The sequence below is a fragment of the Pseudophryne corroboree genome (genome assembly GCF_028390025.1).
Source record: "Pseudophryne corroboree isolate aPseCor3 chromosome 3 unlocalized genomic scaffold, aPseCor3.hap2 SUPER_3_unloc_86, whole genome shotgun sequence".
NCBI lineage: Eukaryota > Metazoa > Chordata > Amphibia > Anura > Myobatrachidae > Pseudophryne > Pseudophryne corroboree.
Window position 1 is genome coordinate 208,947 of NW_026967581.1, and position 11,763 is coordinate 220,709.

An 11,763-nucleotide genomic window follows, 5' to 3' on the forward strand; every position below is an offset into this window, starting at 1 on the left:
GAGCCATCAGCCCCTATTATACTCCTGCTCTCCCCCTCACATCATGTCACTGTGTGTTACCAGCCCAGAGACCTGACCAGTCTCCTCCCCACACACTCTGGTGTATCTCATACATCAGGAGCCATCAGCCCCTATTATACTCCTGCTCTCCCCCTCACATCATGTCACTGTGTGTTACCAGCCCAGAGTTCCGACCAGTCTCCTCCCCACTCTCTCTGGTGTATCTCATACATCAGCAGCCATCAGCCCCTATTATACTCCTGCTCTCCTCCTCAAATTATGTCACTGTGTGTTACCAGCCCAGAGTTCTGACCAGTCTCCTCCCCACACTCTCTGGTGTATCTCATTCATCAGGAGACATCAGCCCCTATTATACTCCTGCTCTCCCCCTCACATCATGTCACTGTGTGTTACCAGCCCAGAGATCTGACCAGTCTTCTCCCCACTCTCTCTGGTGTATCTCATACATCAGGAGCCATCAGCACCTATTATACTCCTGCTCCTCCCTCACATCATGTCACTGTGTGTTACCAGCCCAGAGATCTGACCAGTCTCCTCCCCACACACTCTGGTGTATCTCATACATCAGGAGCCATCAGCCCCTATTATACTCCTGCCTCCCCTCACATCATGTCACTCTGTTTTACCAGCCCAGAGATCTGACCAGTCTCCTCCCCACACTCTCTGGTGTATCTCATCCATCAGCAGCCATCAGCCCCTATTATACTCCTGCTCGTCCCTCACATCATGTCACTGTGTGTTACCAGCCCAGAGATCTGGCCAGTCTCCTCCCCACACTCTCTGGTGTATCTCATCCATCAGGAGCCATCAGCCCCTATTATACTCCTGCTCTCCCCCTCACATCATGTCACTGTGTGTTACCAGCCCAGAGATCTGACCAGTCTCCTCCCCACACTCTCTGGTGTATCTCATACATCAGCAGCCATCAGCCCCTATTATACTTCTGCTCTCCCCTCACATCATGTCACTCTGTTTTACCAGCCCAGAGATCTGACCAGTCTCCTCCCCACACTCTCTGGTGTATCTCATCCATCAGCAGCCATCAGCCCCTATTATACTCCTGCTCGTCCCTCACATCATGTCACTGTGTGTTACCAGCCCAGAGATCTGGCCAGTCTCCTCCCCACACTCTCTGGTGTATCTCATCCATCAGGAGCCATCAGCCCCTATTATACTCCTGCTCTCCCCTCACATCATTTCACTGTGTGCTACCAGCCCAGAGATCTGACCAATCTCCTCTCCACACTCTCTGGTGTATCTCATACATCAGGAGCCATCAGCCCTTATTATACTCCTGCTCTCCCCTCACATCATGTCACTGTGTGTTACCAGCCCAGAGATCTGACCAGTCTCCTCCCCACTCTCTCTGGTGTATCTCATACATCAGCAGCCATCAGCCCCTATTATACTCCTGCTCTCCCCCTCACATCATGTCACTGTGTGTTACCAGCCCAGAGATCTGACCAGTCTTCTCTCCAGTCTCTCTGGTGTATCTCATATATCAGGAGCCATCAGCCCCTATTATACTCCTGCTCTCCCCCTCACATCATGTCACTGTGTGTTACCATCCCAGAGATCTGACCAGTCTCCTCCCCACACTCTCTGGTGTATATCATACATCAGGAGCCATCAGCCCCTATTATACTTCTGCTCTCCCCTCACATCATGTCACTCTGTTTTACCAGCCCAGAGATCTGACCAGTCTCCTCCCCACACTCTCTGGTGTATCTCATCCATCAGCAGCCATCAGCCCCTATTATACTCCTGCTCGTCCCTCACATCATGTCACTGTGTGTTACCAGCCCAGAGATCTGGCCAGTCTCCTCCCCACACTCTCTCTGGTGTATCTCATCCATCAGGAGCCATCAGCCCCTATTATACTCCTGCTCTCCCCTCACATCATTTCACTGTGTGCTACCAGCCCAGAGATCTGACCAATCTCCTCTCCACACTCTCTGGTGTATCTCATACATCAGGAGCCATCAGCCCTTATTATACTCCTGCTCTCCCCTCACATCATGTCACTGTGTGTTACCAGCCCAGAGATCTGACCAGTCTCCTCCCCACACACTCTGGTGTATCTCATACATCAGCAGCCATCAGCCCCTATTATACTCCTGCTCTCCCCCTCACATCATGTCACTGTGTGTTACCAGCCCAGAGATCTGACCAGTCTTCTCTCCAGTCTCTCTGGTGTATCTCATATATCAGGAGCCATCAGCCCCTATTATACTCCTGCTCTCCCCCTCACATCATGTCACTGTGTGTTACCATCCCAGAGATCTGACCAGTCTCCTCCCCATACTCTCTGGTGTATATCATACATCAGGAGCCATCAGCCCCTATTATACTTCTGCTCTCCCCTCACATCATGTCACTCTGTTTTACCAGCCCAGAGATCTGACCAGTCTCCTCCCCACACTCTCTGGTGTATCTCATACATCAGGAGCCATCAGCCCCTATTATACTCCTGCTCTCCCCCTCACATCATGTCACTGTATGTCACCATCCTAGAGATCTGACCAGTCTCCTCCCCACACTCTCTGGTGTATCTCATACATCAGGAGCCATCAGCCCCTATTATACTCCTGCTCTCCCCCTCACATCATGTCACTGTGTGTTACCAGCCCAGAGACCTGACCAGTCTCCTCCTCACACACTCTGGTGTATCTCATCCATCAGAAGCCATCAGCCCCTATTATACTCCTGCTCTCCCCTCACATCATGTCACTGTGTGTTACCAGCCCAGAGATCTGACCAGTCTCCTCCCCACACTCTCTGGTGTATCTCATACATCAGGAGCCATCAGCTCCTATTATACTCCTGCTCTCCCCTCACATCATGTCACTGTGTGTTACCAGCCCAGAGATCTGACCAGTCTCCTCCCCACACTCTCTGGTGTATCTCATACATCAGGAGCCATCAGCACCTATTATACCCCTGCTCCTCCCTCACATCATGTCACTGTGTGTTACCAGCCCAGAGATCTGGCCAGTCTTCTCCCCACTCTCTCTGGTGTATCTCATATATCAGGAGCCATCGGCCCCTATTATACTCCTGCTCTCCCCCTCACATCATGTCACTGTGTGTTACCATCCCAGAGATCTGACCAGTCTCCTCCCCACACTCTCTGGTGTATATCATACATCAGGAGCCATCAGCCCCTATTATTCTGCTCTCCCCTCACATCATGTCACTGTGTTTTACCAGCCCAGAGATCTGACCAGTCTCCTCCCCACACTCTCTGGTGTATCTCGTACATCAGGAGCCATCAGCCCCTATTATACTCCTGCTCTCCCGCTCACATCATGTCACTGTGTGTTACCAGCCCAGAGACCTGACCAGTCTTCTCCCCACTCTCTCTGGTGTATCTCATACATCAGGAGCCATCAGCCCCTATTATACTCCTGCTCTCCCCTCACATCATTTCACTGTGTGTTACCAGCCCAGAGATCTGACCAATCTCCTCTCCACACTCTCTGGTGTATCTCATACATCAAGAGCCATCAGCCCCTATTATACTCCTGCTCTCCCGTCACATCATGTCACTGTGTGTTACCAGCCCAGAGATCTGACCAGTCTCCTCCCCACTCTCTCTGGTGTATCTCATACATCAGCAGCCATCAGCCCCTATTATACTCCTGCTCTCCCCCTCACATCATGTCACTGTGTGTTACCATCCCAGAGATCTGACCAGTCTCCTCCCCACACTCTCTGGTGTATCTCATATATCAGGAGCCATCAGCCCCTATTATACTCCTGCTCTCCCCCTCACATCATGTCACTGTGTGTTACCATCCCAGAGATCTGACCAGTCTCCTCCCCACACTCTCTGGTGTATATCATACATCAGGAGCCATTAGCCCCTATTATACTTCTGCTCTCCCCTCACATCATGTACTGTGTTTTACCAGCCCAGAGATCTGACCAGTCTCCTCCCCACACTCTCTGGTGTATCTCATACATCAGAAGCCATCAGCCCCTATTATACTCCTGCTCTCCCCCTCACATCATGTCACTGTGTGTTACCAGCCCAGAGTTCTGACCAGTCTCCTCCCCACTCTCTCTGGTGTATCTCATACATCAGCAGCCATCAGCCCCTATTATACTCCTGCTCTCCCCCTCACATCATGTCACCGTGTGTTACCAGCCCAGAGATCTGACCAGTCTCCTCCCCACACTCTCTGGTGTATCTCATACATCAGGAGCCATCAGCCCCTATTATACTCCTGCTCTCCCCCTCACATCATGTCACTGTATGTCACCATCCCAGAGATCTGACCAGTCTCCTCCCCACACTCTCTGGTGTATCTCATACATCAGCAGCCATCAGCCCCTATTATACTCCTGCTCTCCCCCTCACATCATGTCACTGTGTGTTACCAGCCCAGAGATCTGACCAGTCTTCTCCCCACTCTCTCTGGTGTATCTCATATATCAGGAGCCATCAGCCCCTATTATACTCCTGCTCTCCCCCTCACATCATGTCACTGTGTGTTACCATCCTAGAGATCTGACCAGTCTCCTCCCCACACTCTCTGGTGTATCTCATATATCAGGAGCCATCAGCCCCTATTATACTCCTGCTCTCCCCTCACATCATGTCACTGTGTGTTACCAGCCCAGAGATCTGACCAGTCTCCTCCCCACACTCTCTGGTGTATCTCATACATCAGGAGCCATCAGCACCTATTATACTCCTGCTCCTCCCTCACATCATGTCACTGTGTGTTACCAGCCCAGAGATCTGACCAGTCTCCTCCCCACACTCTCTGGTGTATCTCATACATCAGGAGACATCAGCCCCTATTATACTTCTGCTCTCCCCCTCACATCATGTCACTGTGTGTTACCAGCCCAGAGATCTGACCAGTCTCCTCCCCACACTCTCTGGTGTATCTCATACATCAGGAGCCATCAGCCCTTATTATACTCCTGCTCTCCCCCTCACATCATGTCACTGTGTGTTACCAGCCCAGAGATCTGACCAGTCTCCTCCCCACACTCTCTCGTGTATCTCATACATCAGGAGACATCAGCCCCTATTATACTCCTGCTCTCCCCCTCACATCATGTCACTGTGTGTTACCAGCCCAGAGATCTGACCAGTCTCCTCCCCACACTCTCTGGTGTATCTCATACATCAGCAGCCATCAGCCCCTATTATACTTCTGCTCTCCCCTCACATCATGTCACTCTGTTTTACCAGCCCAGAGATCTGACCAGTCTCCTCCCCACACTCTCTGGTGTATCTCATCCATCAGCAGCCATTAGCCCCTATTATACTCCTGCTCGTCCCTCACATCATGTCACTGTGTGTTACCAGCCCAGAGATCTGGCCAGTCTCCTCCCCACTCTCTCTGGTGTATCTCATACATCAGCAGCCATCAGCCCCTATTATACTCCTGCTCTCCCCCTCACATCATGTCACTGTGTGTTACCAGCCCAGAGATCTGACCAGTCTTCTCTCCAGTCTCTCTGGTGTATCTCATATATCAGGAGCCATCAGCCCCTATTATACTCCTGCTCTCCCCCTCACATCATGTCACTGTGTGTTACCATCCCAGAGATCTGACCAGTCTCCTCCCCACACTCTCTGGTGTATATCATACATCAGGAGCCATCAGCCCCTATTATACTTCTGCTCTCCCCTCACATCATGTCACTCTGTTTTACCAGCCCAGAGATCTGACCAGTCTCCTCCCCACACTCTCTGGTGTATCTCATCCATCAGCAGCCATCAGCCCCTATTATACTCCTGCTCGTCCCTCACATCATGTCACTGTGTGTTACCAGCCCAGAGATCTGGCCAGTCTCCTCCCCACACACTCTGGTGTATCTCATCCATCAGGAGCCATCAGCCCCTATTATACTCCTGCTCTCCCCTCACATCATTTCACTGTGTGCTACCAGCCCAGAGATCTGACCAATCTCCTCTCCACACTCTCTGGTGTATCTCATACATCAGGAGCCATCAGCCCTTATTATACTCCTGCTCTCCCCTCACATCATGTCACTGTGTGTTACCAGCCCAGAGATCTGACCAGTCTCCTCCCCACTCTCTCTGGTGTATCTCATACATCAGCAGCCATCAGCCCCTATTATACTCCTGCTCTCCCCCTCACATCATGTCACTGTGTGTTACCAGCCCAGAGATCTGACCAGTCTTCTCTCCAGTCTCTCTGGTGTATCTCATATATCAGGAGCCATCAGCCCCTATTATACTTCTGCTCTCCCCCTCACATCATGTCACTGTGTGTTACCATCCCAGAGATCTGACCAGTCTCCTCCCCACACTCTCTGGTGTATATCATACATCAGGAGCCATCAGCCCCTATTATACTTCTGCTCTCCCCTCACATCATGTCACTCTGTTTTACCAGCCCAGAGATCTGACCAGTCTCCTCCCCACACTCTCTGGTGTATCTCATACATCAGGAGCCATCAGCCCCTATTATACTCCTGCTCTCCCCCTCACATCATGTCACTGTGTGTTACCAGCCCAGAGACCTGACCAGTCTCCTCCTCACACACTCTGGTGTATCTCATACATCAGGAGCCATCAGCCCCTATTATACTCCTGCTCTCCCCCTCACATCATGTCACTGTGTGTTACCAGCCCAGAGTTCTGACCAGTCTCCTCCCCACTCTCTCTGGTGTATCTCATACATCAGGAGCCATCAGCCCCTATTATACTCCTGCTCTCCCCCTCACATCATGTCACTGTGTGTTACCAGCCCAGAGACCTGACCAGTCTCCTCCCCACACACTCTGGTGTATCTCATACATCAGGAGCCATCAGCCCCTATTATACTCCTGCTCTCCCCCTCACATCATGTCACTGTGTGTTACCAGCCCAGAGTTCTGACCAGTCTCCTCCCCACTCTCTCTGGTGTATCTCATACATCAGCAGCCATCAGCCCCTATTATACTCCTGCTCTCCCCCTCACATCATGTCACCGTGTGTTACCAGCCCAGAGATCTGACCAATCTCCTCCCCACACTCTCTGGTGTATCTCATACATCAGGAGCCATCAGCCCCTATTATACTCCTGCTCTCCCCCTCACATCATGTCACTGTATGTCACCATCCCAGAGATCTGACCAGTCTCCTCCCCACACTCTCTGGTGTATCTCATACATCAGCAGCCATCAGCCCCTATTATACTCCTGCTCTCCCCCTCACATCATGTCACTGTGTGTTACCAGCCCAGAGATCTGACCAGTCTTCTCCCCACACTCTCTGGTGTATCTCATATATCAGGAGCCATCAGCCCCTATTATACTCCTGCTCTCCCCTCACATCATTTCACTGTGTGTTACCAGCCCAGAGATCTGACCAGTCTCCTCCCCACACTCTCTGGTGTATCTCATACATCAGGAGCCATCAGCTCCTATTATACTCCTGCTCTCCCCTCACATCATGTCACTGTGTGTTACCAGCCCAGAGATCTGACCAGTCTCCTCCCCACACTCTCTGGTGTATCTCATACATCAGGAGCCATCAGCACCTATTATACTCCTGCTCCTCCCTCACATCATGTCACTGTGTGTTACCAGCCCAGAGATCTGGCCAGTCTTCTCCCCACTCTCTCTGGTGTATCTCATATATCAGGAGCCATCGGCCCCTATTATACTCCTGCTCTCCCCCTCACATCATGTCACTGTGTGTTACCATCCCAGAGATCTGACCAGTCTCCTCCCCACACTCTCTGGTGTATATCATACATCAGGAGCCATCAGCCCCTATTATTCTGCTCTCCCCTCACATCATGTCACTGTGTTTTACCAGCCCAGAGATCTGACCAGTCTCCTCCCCACACTCTCTGGTGTATCTCGTACATCAGGAGACATCAGCCCCTATTATACTTCTGCTCTCCCCCTCACATCATGTCACTGTGTGTTACCAGCCCAGAGATCTGACCAGTCTCCTCCCCACACTCTCTGGTGTATCTCATACATCAGGAGCCATCAGCCCTTATTATACTCCTGCTCTCCCCCTCACATCATGTCACTGTGTGTTACCAGCCCAGAGATCTGACCAGTCTCCTCCCCACACTCTCTGGTGTATCTCATACATCAGGAGACATCTGCCCCTATTATACTCCTGCTCTCCCCCTCACATCATGTCACTGTGTGTTACCAGCCCAGAGATCTGACCAGTCTCCTCCCCACACTCTCTGGTGTATCTCATACATCAGCAGCCATCAGCCCCTATTATACTTCTGCTCTCCCCTCACATCATGTCACTCTGTTTTACCAGCCCAGAGATCTGACCAGTCTCCTCCCCACACTCTCTGGTGTATCTCATCCATCAGCAGCCATCAGCCCCTATTATACTCCTGCTCGTCCCTCACATCATGTCACTGTGTGTTACCAGCCCAGAGATCTGGCCAGTCTCCTCCCCACTCTCTCTGGTGTATCTCATACATCAGCAGCCATCAGCCCCTATTATACTCCTGCTCTCCCCCTCACATCATGTCACTGTGTGTTACCAGCCCAGAGATCTGACCAGTCTTCTCTCCAGTCTCTCTGGTGTATCTCATATATCAGGAGCCATCAGCCCCTATTATACTCCTGCTCTCCCCCTCACATCATGTCACTGTGTGTTACCATCCCAGAGATCTGACCAGTCTCCTCCCCACACTCTCTGGTGTATATCATACATCAGGAGCCATCAGCCCCTATTATACTTCTGCTCTCCCCTCACATCATGTCACTCTGTTTTACCAGCCCAGAGATCTGACCAGTCTCCTCCCCACACTCTCTGGTGTATCTCATCCATCAGCAGCCATCAGCCCCTATTATACTCCTGCTCGTCCCTCACATCATGTCACTGTGTGTTACCAGCCCAGAGATCTGGCCAGTCTCCTCCCCACACTCTCTGGTGTATCTCATCCATCAGGAGCCATCAGCCCCTATTATACTCCTGCTCTCCCCTCACATCATTTCACTGTGTGCTACCAGCCCAGAGATCTGACCAATCTCCTCTCCACACTCTCTGGTGTATCTCATACATCAGGAGCCATCAGCCCTTATTATACTCCTGCTCTCCCCTCACATCATGTCACTGTGTGTTACCAGCCCAGAGATCTGACCAGTCTCCTCCCCACTCTCTCTGGTGTATCTCATACATCAGCAGCCATCAGCCCCTATTATACTCCTGCTCTCCCCCTCACATCATGTCACTGTGTGTTACCAGCCCAGAGATCTGACCAGTCTTCTCTCCAGTCTCTCTGGTGTATCTCATATATCAGGAGCCATCAGCCCCTATTATACTTCTGCTCTCCCCCTCACATCATGTCACTGTGTGTTACCATCCCAGAGATCTGACCAGTCTCCTCCCCACACTCTCTGGTGTATATCATACATCAGGAGCCATCAGCCCCTATTATACTTCTGCTCTCCCCTCACATCATGTCACTCTGTTTTACCAGCCCAGAGATCTGACCAGTCTCCTCCCCACACTCTCTGGTGTATCTCATACATCAGGAGCCATCAGCCCCTATTATACTCCTGCTCTCCCCCTCACATCATGTCACTGTGTGTTACCAGCCCAGAGACCTGACCAGTCTCCTCCTCACACACTCTGGTGTATCTCATACATCAGGAGCCATCAGCCCCTATTATACTCCTGCTCTCCCCCTCACATCATGTCACTGTGTGTTACCAGCCCAGAGTTCTGACCAGTCTCCTCCCCACTCTCTCTGGTGTATCTCATACATCAGGAGCCATCAGCCCCTATTATACTCCTGCTCTCCCCCTCACATCATGTCACTGTGTGTTACCAGCCCAGAGACCTGACCAGTCTCCTCCCCACACACTCTGGTGTATCTCATACATCAGGAGCCATCAGCCCCTATTATACTCCTGCTCTCCCCCTCACATCATGTCACTGTGTGTTACCAGCCCAGAGTTCTGACCAGTCTCCTCCCCACTCTCTCTGGTGTATCTCATACATCAGCAGCCATCAGCCCCTATTATACTCCTGCTCTCCCCCTCACATCATGTCACCGTGTGTTACCAGCCCAGAGATCTGACCAGTCTCCTCCCCACACTCTCTGGTGTATCTCATACATCAGGAGCCATCAGCCCCTATTATACTCCTGCTCTCCCCCTCACATCATGTCACTGTATGTCACCATCCCAGAGATCTGACCAGTCTCCTCCCCACACTCTCTGGTGTATCTCATACATCAGCAGCCATCAGCCCCTATTATACTCCTGCTCTCCCCCTCACATCATGTCACTGTGTGTTACCAGCCCAGAGATCTGACCAGTCTTCTCCCCACACTCTCTGGTGTATCTCATATATCAGGAGCCATCAGCCCCTATTATACTCCTGCTCTCCCCTCACATCATTTCACTGTGTGTTACCAGCCCAGAGATCTGACCAGTCTCCTCCCCACACTCTCTGGTGTATCTCATACATCAGGAGCCATCAGCTCCTATTATACTCCTGCTCTCCCCTCACATCATGTCACTGTGTGTTACCAGCCCAGAGATCTGACCAGTCTCCTCCCCACACTCTCTGGTGTATCTCATACATCAGGAGCCATCAGCACCTATTATACTCCTGCTCCTCCCTCACATCATGTCACTGTGTGTTACCAGCCCAGAGATCTGGCCAGTCTTCTCCCCACTCTCTCTGGTGTATCTCATATATCAGGAGCCATCGGCCCCTATTATACTCCTGCTCTCCCCCTCACATCATGTCACTGTGTGTTACCATCCCAGAGATCTGACCAGTCTCCTCCCCACACTCTCTGGTGTATATCATACATCAGGAGCCATCAGCCCCTATTATTCTGCTCTCCCCTCACATCATGTCACTGTGTTTTACCAGCCCAGAGATCTGACCAGTCTCCTCCCCACACTCTCTGGTGTATCTCGTACATCAGGAGCCATCAGCCCCTATTATACTCCTGCTCTCCCGCTCACATCATGTCACTGTGTGTTACCAGCCCAGAGACCTGACCAGCCTTCTCCCCACTCTCTCTGGTGTATCTCATACATCAGGAGCCATCAGCCCCTATTATACTCCTGCTCTCCCCTCACATCATTTCACTGTGTGTTACCAGCCCAGAGATCTGACCAATCTCCTCTCCACACTCTCTGGTGTATCTCATACATCAAGAGCCATCAGCCCCTATTATACTCCTGCTCTCCCCTCACATCATGTCACTGTGTGTTACCAGCCCAGAGATCTGACCAGTCTCCTCCCCACTCTCTCTGGTGTATCTCATACATCAGCAGCCATCAGCCCCTATTATACTCCTGCTCTCCCCCTCACATCATGTCACTGTGTGTTACCATCCCAGAGATCTGACCAGTCTCCTCCCCACACTCTCTGGTGTATCTCATATATCAGGAGCCATCAGCCCCTATTATACTTCTGCTCTCCCCCTCACATCATGTCACTGTGTGTTACCATCCCAGAGATCTGACCAGTCTCCTCCCCACACTCTCTGGTGTATATCATACATCAGGAGCCATCAGCCCCTATTATACTTCTGCTCTCCCCTCACATCATGTACTGTGTTTTACCAGCCCAGAGATCTGACCAGTCTCCTCCCCACACTCTCTGGTGTATCTCATACATCAGGAGCCATCAGCCCCTATTATACTCCTGCTCTCCCCCTCACATCATGTCACTGTGTGTTACCAGCCCAGAGTTCTGACCAGTCTCCTCCCCACTCTCTCTGGTGTATCTCATACATCAGCAGCCATCAGCCCCTATTA